This window comes from Aethalodelphis obliquidens, unplaced genomic scaffold, assembly GCF_003676395.1.
Source record: "Aethalodelphis obliquidens isolate GAN/ISIS:26980383/991018 unplaced genomic scaffold, ASM367639v1 scaffold18, whole genome shotgun sequence".
NCBI classification, from domain to species: domain Eukaryota; kingdom Metazoa; phylum Chordata; class Mammalia; order Artiodactyla; family Delphinidae; genus Aethalodelphis; species Aethalodelphis obliquidens.
The window spans coordinates 13,706,241-13,727,195 of NW_020837962.1; the positions used below are offsets into that span (position 1 = coordinate 13,706,241).

The 20,955-nt window shown below is 43.2% G+C and overlaps 1 long non-coding RNA gene across 1 annotated transcript; it reads right to left on the reverse strand.

The window, feature by feature from the left end:
* Nucleotides 1–449: 449 nt before the first annotated feature.
* LOC113626563 (uncharacterized) lies at nucleotides 450–16,736 on the reverse strand. Its single transcript, XR_003435190.1, has 2 exons — nucleotides 16,706–16,736; nucleotides 450–574 (listed from the first exon to the last, which is right to left on the reverse strand). It is a non-coding gene; the product is annotated as an uncharacterized LOC113626563 (long non-coding RNA).
* Between the last annotated feature and the right edge of the window lie 4,219 nt (nucleotides 16,737–20,955).

Genomic DNA, 20,955 nt, shown 5'->3' on the forward strand with positions numbered 1-20,955 from the left:
TTTCTTGACTCTCTATTCTGTTCCATTGATCTACATGTCTGTTTTTGTGCCCTTTTGATTACTGTAGCTTTGTGGTATTGTCTGAAGTCTGAAAGGGTTATGCCTCCAGCTTTGTTCTTTTTCCTCAGGGTTGCTTTGGCAATTCTTGGTCTTTTGTGGTTCCATCTAAATTTTAGTACTGTTTGTTCTAGTTCTGTGAAAAATGTCAAAGGTATTTTGATAGAGATCACATTAAATCTGTAGATTGCTTTGGGTAGTATGGCCATTTTAACAGTATTAATTCTTCCAATCCAAGAGCATGGGATGTCTTTCCATTTTTTGGAATCATCTTCAATTTCCTCTATCAGTGCTTTATAGTTTTCAGCATATAGGTCTTTCACCTCCTTGGTTAGGTTTATTCCTGGGTATTTTATGTTTCTGATGCAATTTTAAGTGGGATCGCTTCTTTACTTCCTCTTTCTGATATTTCATTGCAATGAAATGCAACAGATTGCTGTATGTCAGTCTTGTATCCTGCTACTTTGCTGAATTCATTTATTAGTTCTAATAGTTTTTGTGTGGAGTCTTTAGGGTTCTCTATATAGAGTATCATGTCACCTGCAAATAGTGACCTATTTATCTCTTCACTTCCAACTTGGATACTTTTTATTTCTTTTTCTTTTCCAACTGCTGTGGCTAGGACTTCCAGTACTATGTTGAGTAGAAGTGGTGAGAATGGGCATCCTTGTGTTGTTCCAGAATTTAGTGGGAAGGCTTTCAGCTTTTCACTGTTGAGCATTATTGAGCACTGTTGGCTGTGGGTTTGTCATAAGTAGCTTCTAGTATGCTGAGATATGTTCCCTCTATACCCACTTTGGTAAGAGTTTTTATCATGAATGGATGTTGAATTTTATCAAATGCTTTTTCCGCTTCTACTGAGATGATCATGTGGTTTTTGTCTTTTCTTTTGTTGATGTGGCATATCACATTGATTGACTTGTGTATGTTGAACCATCCTTTTGACCCTGGGATGAATCCAACTTGATCATGGTGTATGATCCTTTTTATGTGTTTTTGGATTTGGTTTACTAATATTTTGTTGAGGATTTTTGCATTTGTATTCATCAAAGATATTAGCCTATAATTTTCTTTTTTTTTTTGTAGTGTTTTTGTCTGGTTTGGTATCAGGGAATTTATTGGAAGGATGTAGTCCAGCTCGTAGGATGAAGAAAGATGAAGAACTGGGTTTGAAACAAGTAAGACCCAGGGAATTCAGAGTGCTTCCTCAGCAGGACCACCTCCCCAGCCTCACGGGGGTAAAAAAATTGGAGGAATTGAACTGTAGCAATTTTTACTACTTGCATTACTCAACTCAAGTTTCAAAGTTTGAGAATGAAGGGATAAATTGGCCAACATCAGGACATAAAGTATGCCTGTGGATGTACCAAGAAAGTAAAAGGAAGGATGTAGCAGGAGCCCTCAAGGTCACCATCAACTATTGCTGTGTGTGTGCAAGCACTTGGGTTTGCTGTCCCACTAAGACTGCACAGAGTGGAGGAGAGTTAATTACCCTGAGGAAACTGAGGCAGTCAGGAAAGGCAAATGGAGGCTGGTCTGAGTAAATGCCAACAGTCCCTTATACTCCGGTGGCATTAGAAAGGATTCATTCTACATACTTCAATTGCAGTTGGATCCTAAAACCCACTCTAGCTTCACGTACTAAAGGTTATCAAGAAAAATGTGTTCTTTCGGCTTGTCCTTTAGTTCTTCAGACAGAAAGCAAAACCACAGTGTCTGAGAGAGCTAACGAGAGCATAGATGCACAAAAGAAAACCTGACATTATTCTGGAAACTTGATCCTGGGGAGTAGCCAGTGGTGACAGCAGCATCAGCCTATTGGCTGCTGTACATAATCTTGACTCTAAGCCCCAGTTCCCTGATTTGCATTTAAAACTCTTTGACTGAGAGGGATAATCTCTGACTTTCAAGCAAATCACAGATATATTCTATTCTGCAGCATGTGGGACTGGACTTAGAGTTGTGAGGATTTCATGACGTTGATTGTATGTGGAATGTAGTGCATAGCATAGGTTTTCTCATATCTGAGGGAGTTTAGGTTTGAGACCCCTGAGAACTGGGATGGACTAGATGACTTTTTTTTTTTTTTTTTTTGCGGTACGTGGGCCTCTCACTGTTGTGGCCTCTCCTGTTGCGGAGCACAGGCTCTGGACGCGCAGGCTCAACGGCCATGGCTCACGGGCCCAGCCTCTCCGCGGCATGTGGGATCTTCCCGGACCGGGGCACGAACCCATGTCCCCTGCATCTGCAAGCGGACTCTCAACCACTGCGCCACCAGGGAAGCCCCTAGATGACTTTTGAATATGTGATCCTATCATGTTTTAAGACAAAAGGACAAAGTAAGAGCATGTTTCTGTCCTACAAAATGATTTTGTTGCCTCTAGTTACAGAAGCTCATAACTGGGCTTTGTTAAGTCTAAGGAAAAACATAAATAAAAATAACTAACATAGAAGGAATGTCCTTGTGCACAGATGTGAAAAGTTCTATTGTTATCCTGCTTCTTTTTAGAAAACATTTTCTTTTTTTTAAGTTTTTGACAAAATAATTTCAGATTTACAGAAAACTTGCAAATATAATTCAGAGAGTTCCCATAAGCCCTTCATCCAGCTTTCCCTAATGTTGGCATCTTACAGGGTTCTGCTACAGTTATAAAAGTCAAGAAATTAACATTGATATAACCTACAGACCTTATCTGAATGCTACCAGTTTTCCCATTAATGACATTTTTCTGGTCTAGAATCTAATCCCACATTGCAATTAGTTGCTGTATCTTTAGTCTTCTCCCATCTATGACAGTTTTTCTTCCTTTTTCATGGTCTTGGAACTTTTGAAGGATATTGATCAGTTATTTCATGGAGTATCCTTCAATTTGAGTTTTTCCAGTGTTTCTCTCAGAATTAGAGTTAGGCTGTGCATTTGTTATGGACTGAATGTTTGTGTCCCCCGAAATTCATATGTTGAAATCTTAATCCCCAATGTGGTGATACTTGTGTGTACTTTGCCCTTTCAGTGTATCGTATTGAGGAAACATGGTGTCGACCTGTCTTATCTCTGGCAGAAGTTTACTCGATTACTTGATGAAGGTCGTACCTACAGAGTTTCTTCATTGTAGATCCTCCTATTTTCCCTTTGGTAAAATGCTGTAAGAACATACTTTGACACGATGTAAATATTCTTGTTGTTCATCATACTTTCATCTGTTAACTTCAGAACCCGTCGAAGATTCTGTCAACAATTATCACTGTGGTGTCTACCTAAGATGATTTTCCATTTTAATCATGTCCTCTGCGTTTTCAATGTTTGTCAGTTGGAATTTGACTCTGAGGCAGAATTTAGCAAGTATGTTCTAAATGTCTGTGCTGTGAGGGCAGCAGTTCAGGGAACCAGCCTTCCTTCTGTTCTTGGAGGGTTCAGTGCTGGTCAGTTAAGCTCCCGTTGGCTGTTTGATCCCCAAAACAGCAGCTGCAGAGGGAGGAGGAGAGGATCCGCTTCCCTGGGCTCTTTGCTGCCCTCTGAGTTCACTCCTGCTGTTCCTTACACCGGGCGCCCTCTGCCTCCCCTTCTAATTGTTCTACTGGCCTCAGCTCTGGTAAAGACTTAGTAGGGAGCTTTCTTATTCTTCTTCCTCCACAACCTTAGCACTTCTCCCGGCTGACTCTGTCGTAGCAAAGAATATGCTGTCCTAAAACAGCCAGATTTTCTTGTACGTTCCCCAGCACACTGTGAGTAAAGACCCCACTATTTAGTCCAGATTTCTGAGCTGTTGGGCAGCACCTGACAAACATGACTTGCCTGGGGAGGATCTGATAGAGAAGGAATGAAAGTAAAATAGAGTATTTGTCACAAAACCCTTCCTTACATTTAACATTTAAAAAAATATTTTAAGGTATGAGTTGTATACAGTAAAGTTCATTTTTTGGATGTACCATTCTATGAATTTTGACAAATGTATATACTCTCAGGTAATCATTACCACATCAAGAGACAGAAATCTCACATCCCCTCAAAAAGTTCCCTTGTGTCCTCTGTAGTCATCCATCCCCACCCCCACCCTTAGCCCCTGGCAAACACTCATCTATTCTCTGTTCTTTTAGTCTTGCCTTTTCCAGAATGTGATATAAATGGAATTATAAAATATGTAGCCTTTAGAATTTGACTTCTCTCACTTACCATAACACTTGTGAAATTCATTCCTGTTATTGTTGCTCTGAGTACTTCAGTTCTTTTTATTATTGAGAAGTATTCCATTTTATAGATTTATCACAGATTGTTCATTCACCAGCCATGGACATCGAGTTGTGTTCCGTTTGGTGGGTTATGAATAAGCTACCACAAACATTCATGAACTAGCTTTTGTGTGGACTTAGGTCTTCATTTCTCTTGGGAACATACCGAGGGGTGGAATCACTGGGTCATAGGGTAAGTGTGTGATGAACAGACCTCTTTCCAGAGTGTCTGTATCTTTTTGCATTCTGACCAGCGATGTATGAGAGTTCCTCCCCCTCACCAGAACACTCAGATAACTGCATGCTTTCATCCGCATTACTTTAGACCAGTAAGTGTAAGCATCTTTTCTTTTCTTTCTTTTTGGCTGTGCAGCTGCCACATGGCATGCAGGATCTTAGTTCCCCAACCTGGGATGGAACCTGTGCCCCCTGCAGTGGAAGCGCCAAGTTTTAACCACTGGACCGCCAGGGAAGTCCCGGTGAGCATCTTTTCATGTGCTTATTTGCCATCTGTATATCTTCTCTACTGAAGTGTCTATTCAAATCTTTATGCGTTTCTTATTGGGGTTTTTTTTTGCGGTACGCGGGCCTCTCACTGTTGTGGCCTCTCCCGTTGCGGAGCACAGGCTCCGGAAGCGCAGGCTCAGCCGCCATGGCTCACGGGCCCAGCCGCTCCGCGGCATGTGGGATCTTCCTGGACCAGGGCACGAAGCTGTGTCCCCTGCATCGGCAGGCGGACTCTCAACCACTGCGCCACCAGGGAAGCCTCTTATTGTTTTTTTAATTTCCCTATTATTGACTTTTGAGAGTTCTTTGTAAATTCTAGATATGTGACTTGTAAATATTTTTTCATAGCCTTTGGCTTCTCTTTTCATTATCTTAACAGTGTCTTTTGAAAAGCAGAACTTTAAATTTAAAAAAAAAATTTTTATAAACATCTATTGGAGTATAATTGCTTTACAATGGTGTGTTAATTTCTGCTTTATAACAAAGTGAATCAGCTATACATATATCCCCATATCGCCTCCTTCTTGCATCTGATTATTAATTAAATAACTAGCTTAAGTTAATTAATTAAAATTAAAATGGAATGTAATTAAAATTTTCTCCTAGGGGGGAAATTAAAAAACAAAAACAAAAACACGTTGAGAAACATTGCCTTAGAGCCTCCTCAGATGACCCATAAGAGGGCTTGTTTGATGATGCTCCACAATTAATTTTAAAGAACTCCCAACCATGTTTTTGTCTTATTTTAAAGTTACGGATACTTCTTATTGAACTAAGAGAACCATAGAGTAGAAATGGCTGTCCATCACATCTAGATAGAGAGGGCCAGAGGCATCTAGCTTCAGACTCCCTGGAAAGGGTGGGAGCAAAAACATATCTTCTGTGGAATTCAAAGAGCCTAGGATTCAGCTGAGGGGTAGTCAGACCTGGGGTGGACCCGAGGCTGGAAGTGAGAGATGCAGTGGCAGCAACCATGCTCAGCCCAACGTATGCCAGTGCAGATAGACCACGTCCAGTCCAGCCACGCAGAGCGCCCCAGCATTCTCACGTCCTTTTGGACTGTACCTGCACCCGTAGCGGTAGGGTCAGAGCTGGCTGTGAATTGAATTCGATTACATTTCCACCAGATAGTCCAGTGGGAACTCAAAATAGAAATAAAGTTCAGGTAAAGAAGAATATAGCACATCACATTTCCTACATCTCTGCATTTTTGGCCCGAGATTTTGCCTACTATGTGTACTTATGAAGAAACGCAGGAGAGAAACATCCGATAATGTGATGGGGACAGAATGCTGGATCCCCTATATTTCTTGAGAACCTGAAACAGCTGATGAGCAGAACCGCAGAAGAACATACACTGGGTATAGGTGGAAATTCTTACACGTGATATGGGTGCATAGGGATTGTTAACTTCTTCAAGCAAAAGCTAAAAGTTCCAGTATTGAATTGGCAGAGATGGTGGTCTTTCTCCAGAAATTTCTGCTGGCTGCCTCTTCTCTTTTTCCCACTTGTCATCTTTCCAGGTGGTAAAATCCTGTCTGAATTTTAGTGCTTAGCATTTTCCTTTGTGAGCTACTTGAATCCCAGAAAAAAAGCCCTGAGCACTGTAAAGGGAGCTCCCATGAGTAATCCTGCAAAATTTTACTGCCAAATAAGATATTCAGCAGAACTTTAAACTTTTGATGAAGTCCAGTTTATCATTTTTTTTCTTTTATGGTTCATGCTAACATTTATTTGTTTTGTTTGATTGGTGTTGGTTAAACTTCTTTGTCTGAATTATTTTCTTCTTAGAGAATTTCTGAAAAAAAAAAAACAAGTCTTGCTTTCTAAAGCCATAGCCAGGACAAGTCACTTAGCCTTTTCTTAGCTGTTAAATGGGAACAACAGTCCTGTCTTCCTTGGGAAACATTTGTGTTGCCTCTAGGATAAAAGCCAGAAGACATGTGCCTGAAGTGAAAAGGCAAAGAAATGTTTGGGCTTTGAGAGTTTTACATTAGCAGCAGCAGGTTGAAGAGGCAAAAAGGAAGTGAGCATTTACAGGGGAAGAAATGATGGAATAAAGTATTGTTGGAACCTTACTTACAGGAAGACAAGAAGCAGCAGTAAGCAGAGAGACTTCCCCTTGACATGGCTAGACTCCAGAGCAGGAAGAGAGAAGTCTGGGAAACAGATATAAAAAATTATTAATATTCAATAAATGTAAGAGGAAGTCCCCAAATTGAAAAGTAAAAAAAAGCCAGGTGTTTTTATTCTTTGATGATGTAGTTAGCACGTCCTTTGGAAAGGTATTTTTCTGTGGAAGTATTGTCTGGGCTTAGTTCCCTTTAGAAGGTTGATAAAAAATTAAACAAGAAGATCCCATATACTGAATCCAAGGATTCTTGTGTAAGAAACTTTGCACACCTCTCTCTCTGAGTGCTCACACCTCCCCATGGGAAGTCAACTTGTAAGGAGGCTCAGTCCCAATAACTGCAGATGTAATCGATTATGAGTGAACCTCATCATGCAGTAGGACTGAAAAATTGAAGGGACCCTCTTCAGAAAGCCAAAGTTCATTCCTCCTTATCACACTTCAACACACCAGGCTTCTTTCTCTTTCTAAAGACAAGTGGGTCCTGAGAGAAACGCAGGATTCTTGATGCCGTAACCGAGTAACTCTGTTCAGACAGAATGGCTTCTCAACATCCTGTTTTATTACATTCCATACTTTGATAACAGTTCTTCTTAAAAAGATGTTCTTCTGTGGCATTGCTTGCTTAAGGAGGTTTTAGGTACCAGGGTGGTCCTTCTACCCCAGTCCGCTGTAATGAACTGCTGATTAATTCTTTACCACCCACTTTGCAAGCGAACTGTGAGTTGTGTTTAAGTAGGATGGGATAGAATCTTATCAGACAGGACTTCACCAGCTGGAACTAGAAACAACTCCGTCCATCTGGCCTGGGCAATGTGCCCTCCTGGAAAATTACTGAACAGCACCCAACTCCATAAAAATACATTCCTTAAAATGCCAGCAGAAGGCACAGACTTATGGTGAAATGAAGAAATTATGCAGCCTGTGCAAAGCTCAATTCATCACCAGGCTTGGATAATGGAAATAAATGCTCACCCAGACTTTGTGCCAGGAACATTAATAATTAGTTGGTGGGGACTGTCATGCAGGAAGGTCCTGGCTGTGATTCAGTTTCTGGGCGTGAAAGTGTGTGATGTAAACCCTGTGAGACATTTGGTCCTGGGTGGGCTGGGAATCAGCAGCAGCCCCCTCTCTGTAGGGAGGCAGTGAGAAGCGATGGCTTTGGGGATGTCTCTCTGGGTTGAGGAAAATTTGCCTCGTTTAATCTGGCTGCCTTTCCTTTTCCCTTACTGCACCCTTTACAGAACTTTGGCTGTGGCTGTCTTCCATCTTACAAAGGGGAAAGCCAGCAGACTAAGTGTGTTGTGTGCCCCTCGCTGCCCTCACATGGCCACTGTCTGTTCCCAGGTGCCGTGATGTCTGCTCACTGTTCTTCCCCCAGTTGTGGTCCTCAGGCAGGTATGGGTCCCCTTCTGCATGGAGCCCTCCTTGCTCTCCCAGCTAAGAAGACACCTCCCACTTTTATTCCATTTTTTTGTGGCACATGTTATTTCTACTTCACATCCTAAATATCCCGTAAGGCTGGGAGCCATGTCCGATTCAAATTTGGTTTCTCCTCATCCCCATCACACTGCTTTGCAAGTTGTAAGTTCTCTACCAATATTTGTTGAGTGAATCAAAGAAATAACCCGTGACTGATAATGGCTGTGTGACCTCCTGGCCAGGAGCATTTTTGTTTCAAATGTGTTTTAAAAGGTGGCATGGGGTGACAAAAATGTCCAGGTCTTTGTGATCAAACAAATCTGGCTACAAACGTCAGCTAGCTAGACCACATACTCTTATTTAACTGCTTTTATTTCACTTATCTCTAAAGAGTTATTTCTACCTGTTGTACAGGGTTCTTGTGTGGATTAGAGAAGGTAACACGCGCAAAGACCCTTTAAAATTTAAAATGTTCGTTCCCCTCAGAATGGAAGTGCTTAACCTGAAGAAATAAAGTTCCAACGAGAATTTTAAGCGTCAGAGGCCCCTGGCTGGGACAGCCACCTCTGCAGGAAGCGCCATCCGGGAGCCCACGGGCTGCCCCTCAGCACACGGGGTGAACAGCCAGCTCCTCTCCCCTCCCAGGCCGTGAGTGCGCTGGGAAGCAAGGTGACGGCAGGGGAGCCTCCCAGGAGTTCAGACTGATGTGAGCGCTCCAGACCCCAGGTGAGAGCCTCGCTGTATGAGCCCAAAGGGTCCCCAGCTGGTTCACCCAACCTGGCTCCATCATCCACCAGCTGCCGAGCCACAAGGGGATAAGACACGTGAAGTTCCGTTCAGTTCAGCAGATCTTTAACACGTGGCTGCTCCCTGTGGATCTGCAGTGCAGTCCCCGATCTTCAGGGGTTGCCCCATTGTGGGCACAGACAGTCACAGAGCAGGGCCGGGAGCCGCAGGCACAGTGAGTCTCCTCCTTCCTGGATTCCACATTGGCAAACTCACCTACTTGCTGAAATCTGTTACCTCAACATCAGTTGTCGTGATGTTTTTCTGGTCATTCACAGATGTGTGTAGAGCAGGGAAAACACCTGAGTCCCTCGACAGGCACGTCCCCAGGTGAGGGGAACCAGGTGATGTTTCAGCTCTCATACCGTAAACAAGTGTCCTTTTCATGGTCTGTGTACTATGCCACCTTTCCCCCGTTTCTGTGCTTTTTGTTGGTGATTTTACTGTTCAGAGTAGCTCCCCAGCACAGCGCCGAAGAGCTGTCTCGCTTTCCTAAGTGCAAGAAGCCCGTGGTGTGCCTCAGGGAGAAATACGGTGCTGGACAAGCTTCACTCAGGCGTGAGTTACAGGGCTGTCGGCTGTGCAGTCAGTGTTAATGAGTCAACAATACATGTTAAATAGGGTGTTTTAAAACAGAAAGTCACATAAAACAAGGTACCTGCTGATCAGCTGATGCAAATGTGACCAGAGGCTCCCAGGAACTAAACCCTGTATTTCCCCTGGGAGCAATGGTTCAATAATCTCTAATTCATTGTTTGTGGTGACTTTATAGAACACAACGACAGCAAATAATAAGGATTGACTACGTTTTAAAAAATATTTATTTATGTATTTTGGCTGTGTCGGGTCTTAGTTGCAGCATGTGGGATCTTTTGCGGCGGTGTGGAGGCTTCTCTCTAGTTGTGGTGCGCAGGCTCTGTAGTTGCGGCACACCGGCTTAGTTGCCCCGAAGCATGTGGGATCTTAATTCCCCAACCAGGGATTGAACCTGTGTCCCCTGTATTGTAAGGCAGATTCTTAACCACTGGACTACCAGGGAAGTCCCAAGAACTGACTACATTTTGGTGTGAAGTAGAGTTCAGGGTTGGGAGGGATGGGTGGGGCTGGAGAGACACAAGCGAGGAAGTTTATTAAACGGCAGGACTGGGCCTCGTCTTGCTGCTGGAGCGTCAGTGGCAGTGGCACACGGTTAGATTAGATTTTACACTCTGCTGCCTGGAAGAAGGATGGATTTGAAGAAGGATTTTGGCAAATGGAGTCAGGTTTAAAACTACTCTCCAGGAACCTTTTACCTACATCGGCCAGCCACACACAACTTGTAGGTACACATACACTTCTAAAAGTGTGATTCTGTGTGTGCTATGGACCAAACTGTGTCCCCCACCCCAAACTCAGACATTGAAACCTTAACCCCAAATATGATGGTAGTAGGAGGTGGGACCTTTGGGAGGTAATTTGATTTGGTCATGATGGTGGAGCTTTCATAATGGCGTTAGTACCCTTATAGGAAAAGAAAAGCACTCTCTCTCTCTCTCCCCCTACTGTGTGAGGACGTAGTGAGAAGGTAGCTGTCTACAAGCCAGAAGAGAGCTCTCACCAGAAATCTACCATGCTGGCACCTTGATCTTGGACTTCTAGCCTCCAGAACTGGAAGAATATAAATTTTTATTGTTTAAGTCTCTAGGTCTATGGTATTTTGTTATGGCAGCCTGAGCAGACTAAGGCAGTATGAAAGCTCTAAAATTGCTAAAGATGCTAAAGAAGAGGCAGGCAGGCACCTTTTTTTTTGGTTGGGATAAAAGTCACTTTGGGCATTGGATGTATGGTCATCTTTCTACTGAAAAACCATGAGATGAAAAACAATTGGATATTTTCTAATTTGAATTCTTTCCTTTATCTGATTAATTACACACACACACACACACACACACACATTCACATTCAAACACTTCTCTTGACTTTGGAACACGTTAGAAAGAGCAATGAATTGGGAGGCGGGTGATTTGAGTTCAAACTCCAGTTTTGCCACCAGCTAAATGTGTCTTCAGGCCTCAGTTCCTCAGTGCTTAAGTGAGTACAATGATGTTGTGTTAGCTCAACCCAAATCAGAGGGTCATTTCAGTGAGAGGAACAGACCGTAGGTGTAAAAAAAAGTTAAAAGGCTATATGGATGCAAAGTATGAACATGGCAGAAATAGAAATTGCTTCTGAATTGCTGGGAATCCAAGCCTGAAATAATTCTTGGAAGCAAGAAAGTCATTTGGGACTTCATAAGTGTCACATTGCTCTTCGTGGTTTAAGAACACCAGAGGAACTAAGACATGTTACTAAGAAAATGCATTCCTACCACTTGATAATAGTTGTTTTTATGGAACTCCATTTTTACTCTCATCTGTATGACAAATATACCCATATGCAAACTAGGTCCAACTTCAACTAAAGTTCCAGAAAAAAAAAAAAAGAAAACTTAGGCTAGAAACTGAAGTGGCTAATGAATTAATTTATACTGTCCCCAGATATCTGTGAGCCCTTTACGTGCTAAGGATTGTTTGGAATGTTTGGGGAGGTGCCCAGCAGCAAAAGGTCAAATCCCTGCCTTTGAGAAGCTATGAGAATGACACTAAGAGCTGCTAGATAGAGCAGGAAATTCATACAAGCGATGTCACGGGCAGATATATGACAAGCGCTGACAGTAAGTCAAGATTTCAGAGAAGGAAGAGATGAGTGAAAGCTGAGCTCCTCATTGAATTTCCTGTTGAAAAGCAGGGACTTGAGGATCGATTAGGATTTGGATGAGAAAAGAAAACAAGGCTGGCTTTGCAAGTGGAAGGAATGTGCAAATCAGCTCGCTGGGTCCGCCCAGGCAGAGCCTTTACGTGCAGTGTAACCCACGGTACAGCTGGACTCAGACCGTGATCTTGGATACACTGATGGCAGAGCTCAGGCTGGAGTCCTCACTCCTGCTTGCTTTTGGGTCACAGGGCCTTCAAAGTGCACGAGCCCTTGAGATTATAACTTACAACAGCGACGCCCGCAGTGAGTTCCACGGAACCTTGGTACCTTTTGAAGTATATCAGTAGGTCTTGCCCTAAAAATAAAGACACGTGGGCAGAAAAGTTTAGGAAACACTACCTACTGTGTCCCTAACAGAGACGTTCAATACCCATTAGTAGCTTTGCCAGATTGATTTTGGTAACTCCAACCCATTCCTGCCCCCATTTTATTTTTTTATTTTATTTTACTTTTTTATTATTATTTTTTTCGCGGTATGCGGGCCTCTCACTGTTGTGCCCTCTTCCGTTGCGGAGCACAGGCTCCGGACGCGTAGGCTCAGCGGCCATGGCTCACGGGCCCAGCCGCTCCGCGGCATGTGGGATCTTCCCGGACCGGGGCACAAACCCGCGTCCCCTGCATCAGCAGGCGGACTCTCAACCACTGCGCCACCGGGGAAGCCCTATATTTTTATTTTATTTTTAAAAAAATGTATTTATTTATTTGGTTGCACCAGGTCTTAGTTGTGGCATGTGGGCTCCTTAGTTGCGGCATGCATGTGGGATCTAGTTCCCTGACCAGAGATTGAACCCGGACCCCCTGCCTTGGGAGCTCAGAGTCCCAACCACTGCGCAACCAGGGAAGTCCCTACCCCCATTTTATAAGACATAAAGATTCCATGATAGCAGGGCACAATACAGGGACGCTTGGCTAGATGAAAGCAAAACTCTGCCACTTAGCGCTCCACAGGAGAGAAGGCTGTCACGCAGGGCTGTGCAGCGGGTTGCACCTGGGAACAGGATGACAGCAAACTAGAGATGTTGGGGCAGCAGGCTGGGGTTTGCTAGGTTTCACAGGCTCTCTGTGAACTGGCTCATTTGAATAATTCCATGGGCTCTAGAGCATAGGGGCTGCCCTTCATTGTCTGGTACCAGACCCCAGGCGACTGGGGTGGGTGCATAATGGCCCAAAGTGTGAGATCCTGGCGGGGAAAAGGGTTGGGATGTGGACATAATCAGGGGAAACTGATAGGGCCTCAAAACTGGGTTAAGAGAGTAATTCCAAAAACAATAACAACAAAATATGTCACTCCCTTTTGTGATGTCTGCAAAATTTAGGGACTAGAAGCCTGATAAGTACATTATTGAGATTCCCTAAGGGACAGAGCTCTGAGTAGATGCTGCCATAGAGAGACACTTATCAGAGAAAGAGAAGACAGAAGGGAGAGAAGACCTACTGTCTTTTCTCCACAGGCGGCAGGTGGGCGGCAGGAGCGCGGACTAGCTTGGGGGATGTGAGGTTTCACAGTCTTTTCCAGAGAGCCCCCTGAACGTTTGTCTCAGGGCTGGAGATGGCAGTGGTGTCTGCTGCAACTCCCCACCTCTTTGACCCTTGGACCTCGCGGTACCTTCACCTGATCTTGGCAACTCTAGCCCTTTCAGTGGGGTCGTGAGTTCCCCATGTCCTGCGGTCCGTCCTTCTCTGCTGGAATCCTAATGTGGTTGCTGCTTTTTTGACTGGGCCCCAACAGTATGACATAGATAAGCTTCTGAGAAATCTTGCTGTAAGACAAGACAAAATAGTTTAAACTAACACTTCCCACGTACTTGATCACAGAACCTATCCCCCCATCCTACTCTAGCCCCTGTCCCCCAAAAAACACCTTCTAATATCCGGGGGAGTCTGTGTTCCATGGTGCACCCTTTGGAAGACACCCGAAGGTTTGTAGACTGAGCACTAGGAATCCAGAACCATGGGCTTCATCTTAGCTGTGTGACCTTGGGTAATTCACATCGCTTCTCTGGCCTTTAGTGTTGTCACGGGATCAAAGGAAGAATTGGATGAAGTTCACCAGCAGCAGTTTTCTCAGCTCTAACATTTTTTGATTCTGTGAGAAATGGTGTCCTTAAAAAACAAACACTGTTCAGATAGTAAAAGCAAAAAAACAAAAACAAAAGCAAAAAACAAATCCACTGTACAGTATTTTGCTTTTTGCTTTGCCTTCTCTTCCTTTTTGGCTTAATTTGCATGAATATTTTGAGATTTGAGCTAGGAAAATCCCAAGAGACTGGCAGCGAGTAAAGAAAGGCTGGATTGCTCTTACTGAAGTGATGTGGTACTTTTAGAATTCCAGGATATTAATGCTGACCCTAGAAATATGGCCCCTTCTGAACAGATTTACTTTTACATTGCCAGAGCACAGAAAGAAGAGATGCAAGGAAGAAAGTTCCACCACTCGAACTGAGCCATTTTAATAGGCAGCAAGTTCCCCGTCACTGGGAGCATTCAAATGGAGACTAGATGTTAGCTTGGCAGGAGTAACAGAGAAGAAATTTTGTCTTTTCAGAGTGTTGTGGCTGAAAGGGATGGTACAGATTATCTACACGGGTCCCCACATTTTACAGATGAGGAAACAAAAGATCAGAGAGTTTATATGGATTTCCCAAGGTCACACAGCTAGTCAATGGCAGAACTGGGAGAAAGACGCAGGATGTTCCTTGTTCTCCACTGCATTATTCTGCATGCCTGGAATTCATTTTAGTTTCTTTGAGAAGTAAATTCTCTCTCTGAACCTCTGTTTTCTATCTCTTTAAAGAAGCAAAGTCATTTAGTTTGCACTGGAAAACTCTTGAGGTTGCCAGGTACTGTGGGAGGCTGACAAGACTGGAAAGTTTGAAGTCAACCTTTTGCCCTCAGAGTTCTTCTTTGAGCATGGCAGACCAGCCACCAGGCTTCCGATGGCTGCACAGCACCCTTGATCCTCTGAAAGACAGTCCCACTTGCTTCATTCGTGCGATGTCCGTCTCCACGGGCAGCTCTGAAAAACCAACCTGAATACAAGTCTCTTCTGCACAGTTTGAGAGCAAACCACTGCCCCCAGAGAGGCCACAGAAAACAGCCTGAAGGCAGCGCCGTTTGTGGTGTTGGTGTCTTGGAGCTGGGGTTTCCTTTGCTATCTGCTTGACAGAATCCACGTTTGCTTTCTCAGTGCAGCTGGTAGTGGGTGTGTGTGCAGGGTAATGGCCTTTTCCTTTATTATCCGACTGCTTTTATTATCAAAATGCTCTTGGAAGGGGGGGGAACCAAAAATTGCTTTCAAAGCAGAGAGCTGTGGCTGTGACTGCAGAGGAACAGGTGCCTAACGCAGATCTGATTTTATCCTGAGCTTTTCCCCCAAGGCAACCCAAGAGTGGTCAAGGAGAACGGAATGAAATGCTAGAAACTTTTGAGGTTTTCTCTTTTCCGAAGAATGATAGAAACAAAGACAGAGGAGCCTCTAGTAAAAATATTTGAGTTTTAAATAAGCTATTTGTTCCTTTTATGTTACAGGGTATGGGATTCAGTTAGACCTCAAAAGAGCTTCTCACAATGAGGAAGCTAGGGACCTTCGGAAAAAGACAGCCCTGACTATCTGACAGGCTGTGCCTGGGGTCTCTGCTAAGTCGAGAGGGCAGGTTAGATTAGGAGAGATGGGCCTTATTTTTATTTTTCCAGAGTTAACACTGAAGCACTACCTTTAACCCTACTCTGATCTCTTGGTCCCTGCACTGTAGTGACCACAGGTTCTGTTGACAATTTCCCTTTGATCCCACACCTACAGTCATTCCCTAGTTTAGCTCACCACCATCACTTGCCACTTGTACTCGCATTACTGGTTTCTCACTGGCATCCTGCCTTCATTCTCCACATGCTACAGTTGGCTCCTGAAGACAACCTTCTCAAGACCAGACTTAATTCTGTGAGCCCCCTGTTCAAAATTTTCTGATGTCTTGACCCTCAAGGCCTCTTGTGACCTACCAGTTCTCCTCCCTGCTGACTTAACCTCGGAGCAGACCCCATCTCCAGTCTTTTTATTGTTGTTATCTGAGATCTGTGGACCTTCAGAGGAAAGCTGTGGCTTAATCCACACTCTCCATACTTGAGGATTATCAACCACGTGACCAGGTTTAGCAGTGTGTTCCCACCCCTTGATGCCGTCCTATTTATGGTGCAGAGGGAGCATCATGATTTCTCCTCTGAGTAGGACAACTGGCTTGAAAAATGTTTATTCATCTGCTAGATGTCTGTTTAGACAGCAGGCTCTATGCTAAGTTCCCAGGGTACATTAGCAAAGCAGACAAGCAAGATCCTTGCTTGTGGGCAGCTTAAATTTCAGTAGGAGATACAGAAAACTAATAGCTAACTAAATAAAAGTGGTAATTATGGGTGGAGCTTACCCACGTGGTATGTTGTATCAGAGTAGGGAGGAATGCTATGTAGACTTGTCATCAGTACTTCATAGACTTGCTCTATGGCAAGATGTTATTTAACTTGAAGTACAAAGAATAAGAACTTACAGAGGACTGTCTTTGGAGAGGGAATGGACCTGGAGAAAATGGTGGCAGGCAGACCACACACAGTAGGAAAGGGCATTGTGCCAGCTGACTCTTCCCTTCTTCTGGGAGAGGAACAACAGAGGAAAGCCCACAAGGCAATCTGCCACCTTCCCTCCTTCTATTCAACATTGTAATTGAAGTCCAAGCCAATGCATTAAGGCAAGAAAAAGAAATAAAAGGTATAAATATTGGAAAAAAGAAGTAAAACTTTATTTGCAGACAGCATATTGTATATATAGAAAATCTAAAGGAATTAACTTCTAGAAAAAAGTTAATTTATCAAGGTCAAGGTCACAAGATACAAGTTGAATATAAAAATGTCAAACGTATATCTATGCCAGGAACAAACAATTGGAAAAATGACAGTAACAATAACATTGTTTACATTAGCATCAAAAAATATGAATTACATTACAATAAATCTAATAAAAGATGTGCAAGACCTCTATACTGAAAACTACAAATCTTACTGAGAGAAATTAAAGAAGTCCTAAATAAATAAAGTGAAATACCATGTTATGAATTGGAAGACTCAATATTATTAAAAATGGTAATTCTCTCTAAACCAATTTATAGCTTTGATGCAATATTAATAAAAATTCAAACACGATTTTTATAGGAGTTGACAAGCTCAAAAATTTTATGAAAATGAAAAATCTCTTAATTTTGTCAAAATGAACAAAATTGGAGGACTTATACTACTTGATTTCAAGACTTATAAAGCTATAGCAATCAAGACAGTGAAGTAATGATTGACATGTAGATAAATGGTACAAAATAGACAGCCTAGAAGCACAATGGTACGTATATGGCGGAATGATTCTAAACAAAGGACTCAGTGAGATTCAATAAAGTAAAGAAACTCTTTTCAACAAATGATGGAACAACTGGACATCTGTGATATTGTGATTTAGAAGAAATATATATCTGGTCATTCAGATGATCGAAATATATTTCTCATATGTATTTGGTCTTCATTCATGGTTCCTGGCCCACAGCTTCCCAGACCTTTAGAATTTCCTAAGCAATAGAACAATGGGAGTAGCTTTTGTCATAATATTTTATCTCTTGTCCTCAGTTTCTGAAATCACTTCAGATCCCTAAAGGTGAAATGGGCATCTTGTTTGTCATTCATAACAAGCCAGTTTCCACCATAAGTGGGTTTATGTCAATGAGTTGACTTTTGGAAAACATCTGAGAAGGGGGGCTGGTTGCCAGGGAAACCAACCAGGAATGGAAGGTTGGAACTTTCAGTCCCACCCTTTCTGCGGAGGGGAGAGAGGAATTAACCACCAAAGACCAGTGATTTACTCAGCCACACCTCTGTAATAATGAAGCCTCCACAAAAATCCCAAAGGAGGGGGTTTGGAGAGCCTCCGTGTTGGTGAACATGTAGAAATTTGGGGAGAGTGGTAAACTCTGAGAGAGCAGGAAGCTCTGTCCCTTTCCCGCCCTTATTTTCTAGCTCTTTTTCTGTCTTTGTTTCATCCTTTTTTCCTTGATCTCCACCTCCTTCCCTGGTGTTTTTTCCCCCCACTCTGTCAGCACCTCAGAAAAGGAAGGGATACATTCTTGACCACAGATCACTTTGGGAAATTCATTGCTCTGCAATTCTCCACTAAATCCCTGATAATGGGCAAGTAGTGAAGGGGAAAGGCCACAGGTAAGCAGAAACATGACTGAATAAATGCACAGGAAATGCTGAATTGATTTGGAAGAAGTGCCCTAGCAGGGTGCCGCCTGAGGTGCATGTTCCACAAACCACATTAAGATTACTCATAGGACACCTTGCTTGCTCCATCTCAAAGAGTTTGAAGTATTAATTAATGAGCCATTAGTTAAGCCTCATTAGTTATCGCTCTAATAAAATGGGTGCTGAAGCACGAATCTCAACCAGTTTGAGTGTGTTATTGCTATTCTACCAGACCTCTCTAATTCGACAATTAGGAAGCATGAAATGTAGTTTAATAGACATAATTTGATGATATAAAATTGTTCATCTGGTGTGAGCCGTTCATGTTCATTAATACGTCTCAGGTCACGTGGAAAATGACTCTTTTCAATTGGACCTACAAAGTCTGTTTGTTTTTCCTCCCTGTCCTCTAAACTACCTGTGCTGGGAAACCAGGGGCGAGGTTTTTCTGATGCAATCTCTGTTATCAGCTCTGCTCTTGGGCAAGCCACACCATCTTGTCAGGCTGGACGATTTTGTTGAAGTGCCTGTCTTGACTGCACAATTAAATCAAGCTCTGGGCATAGAAACCCCAGTCTTATATCTCATGTGTATCCCCCTAATGCCTAGAAGTTATGATTAACAAGTATTTTGAACTAAATTAAACATTGAATTTCAATCACTGAATTGAGTCAAAAACAAAATGAGAAAACCTTCATGTGGAATTCAGTGAGTTCACATAAACAGTAGGTAATTTATTGTCATGTGTGTTTCTCTGTGCAGTGGTTCCCATTTCACTTAGTCTTAGAGAATTAACAGTTTTATAGCTTCACAGCTTCTTTTTAAAAAAATTTTATTTATTTATTTTTGGCTGCATTGGGTCTTTGCTGCTGCATGCGGGCTTTCTCTAGTTGCAGCAAGTGGGTGCGTGGGCTTCTCATGGCAGTGGCTTCTCTTGCTGCGGAGCATGGACTCTAGGCGCACGGGCTTCAGTAGTTGTGGCTTGTGGGCTCCAGAGCGCAGGCTTAGTAGTTGTGGTGCATGGGCTTAGTTGCTCTGCGGCATGTGGGATCTTCCCAGACCAGGGCTCGAACCCGTGTCCCCTGCATTGGCAGGCGGATTCTTAACCACTGCGCCACCAGGGAAGCCCCCTCACAGCTTCTTTCACTGATCCTCCACTGGCTTCCCAACACACCACCAACCAGCCCTGACACCCTCCTGCCTCCTTCATCTGCATTTGAGTATCCACCATCATCTTTGTCAAACATAAAATCCCTGGTCAAGCTTCTTTCTGTTTTGGCCTCCTCTTCTTCAGTTCCTGGTTTTATCGTTCATGACCCTTTGGAAGTTGCTTCTCAGAGAAACTTTGATGATTAAATAGAACTTAGGGCCTGCATCCACCTGCACCACCTGCATCTCTATTTAGTGCCTCAGTCCCCAGTGTCCAAAACCAAACTCAGCATCTGCCTGCAGAACCTGCCACTTGACTTGTTTCATAGTGTGGCTAATTGTGTCGCCATCTTGGTCACCCAAACCTAAAACATTGAAGCTGTTTTGGACTTGGGTGGCCATGTCCCAGTTTGGATAGAATCATCCTGGTTTACATCTATTGACCCTGTGCATTAGTTTCCAAATACTACAAACTAGGTGGCTTAAAACAATAGGAATTTATTTTCTTACAGTTCTGGAGGTTAGAAGTCCAGAACTTGGTGTCTGTTGGATTGGGTCCTTCTGGAAGCTCTAAGGGATGATCCATTCCACGTCTCTCTCCCAGCTTCTGGTGGTCGCCAGCGATGCTTGGTGCTTACAGACACATCACCCCAGCCGCTGCCTCCACGTTCACATGGTGTCTTCACGTGGTGTCTCTTGGCTCTTATAAGGATGCCAGCCACTGGCTTTAGAGCCCAGAGTCACCCAGCGTGACCTCCTTTTAACTTGATTACAACCCTATTTCCAAATGATTAATACTCGAATGTACCTTTTCAGGAGACGTGATTCTAGTCACTACCCTATGCAACGTGGTTAAATGTCCCTTTTAGTCTTCAACGTGCCTGGTTTGGGTGGTAAATTGTATTGTCACCAAAAACTTTGATGCCCCACCCCTTCCTCATCATCTCATCCACGCGCAGAGCCAGGAGGGAAGGTTTCTTGGGTTTTATTTCTGTAAATCTGCGCCCACACCAGGCACCTTCCTTTCTGACAGCTCCCACTCCGTTTTATCTCCCAACATTTGCCCCCGTTGGGCGCCCCCTACTGACCTGGTCCTAATCTCCAGCTTCAGTTTTCTGGCTAACACACCAGTTCCTCATTCCCAGGTTGAACTACTAGTCGTCTGCATGGCAGATCAGCCTCTTCAATGGTCTGTTTATCTAAGGGAAAAATCATTCATCCTTTGAGTAATATATAATTTGGAATTCGCATATTTGAACCTCTTTCTCCTCCTATGGGGATAATGCCTGGGACTATAAAATATTCTGCTGCTTTTTTTCAGGACTAAATTAAGCATATATACCACGGTTGTTGATATTCATTCTTACATCCTTAGGGCTTCTCTTTAAATTCTTGAATGAAGAGTAGGATGAGGAAAAGAACTGGACACAGAAGAGGGACCGTCAGCCGGAGCTCAGACATTGGCCAATTATTTAGTAAATAGAATATGATGTGCTTCTCTGGGTAAATATCAGAACGTTGAGTAAAGGGCACTCACGATGTTCTCGATTCTACTTTTTAGTTTGTAACAACTTGGTGTAGCTTGCTTTGTGTTCCTAAAAATCTGTGAGATCATG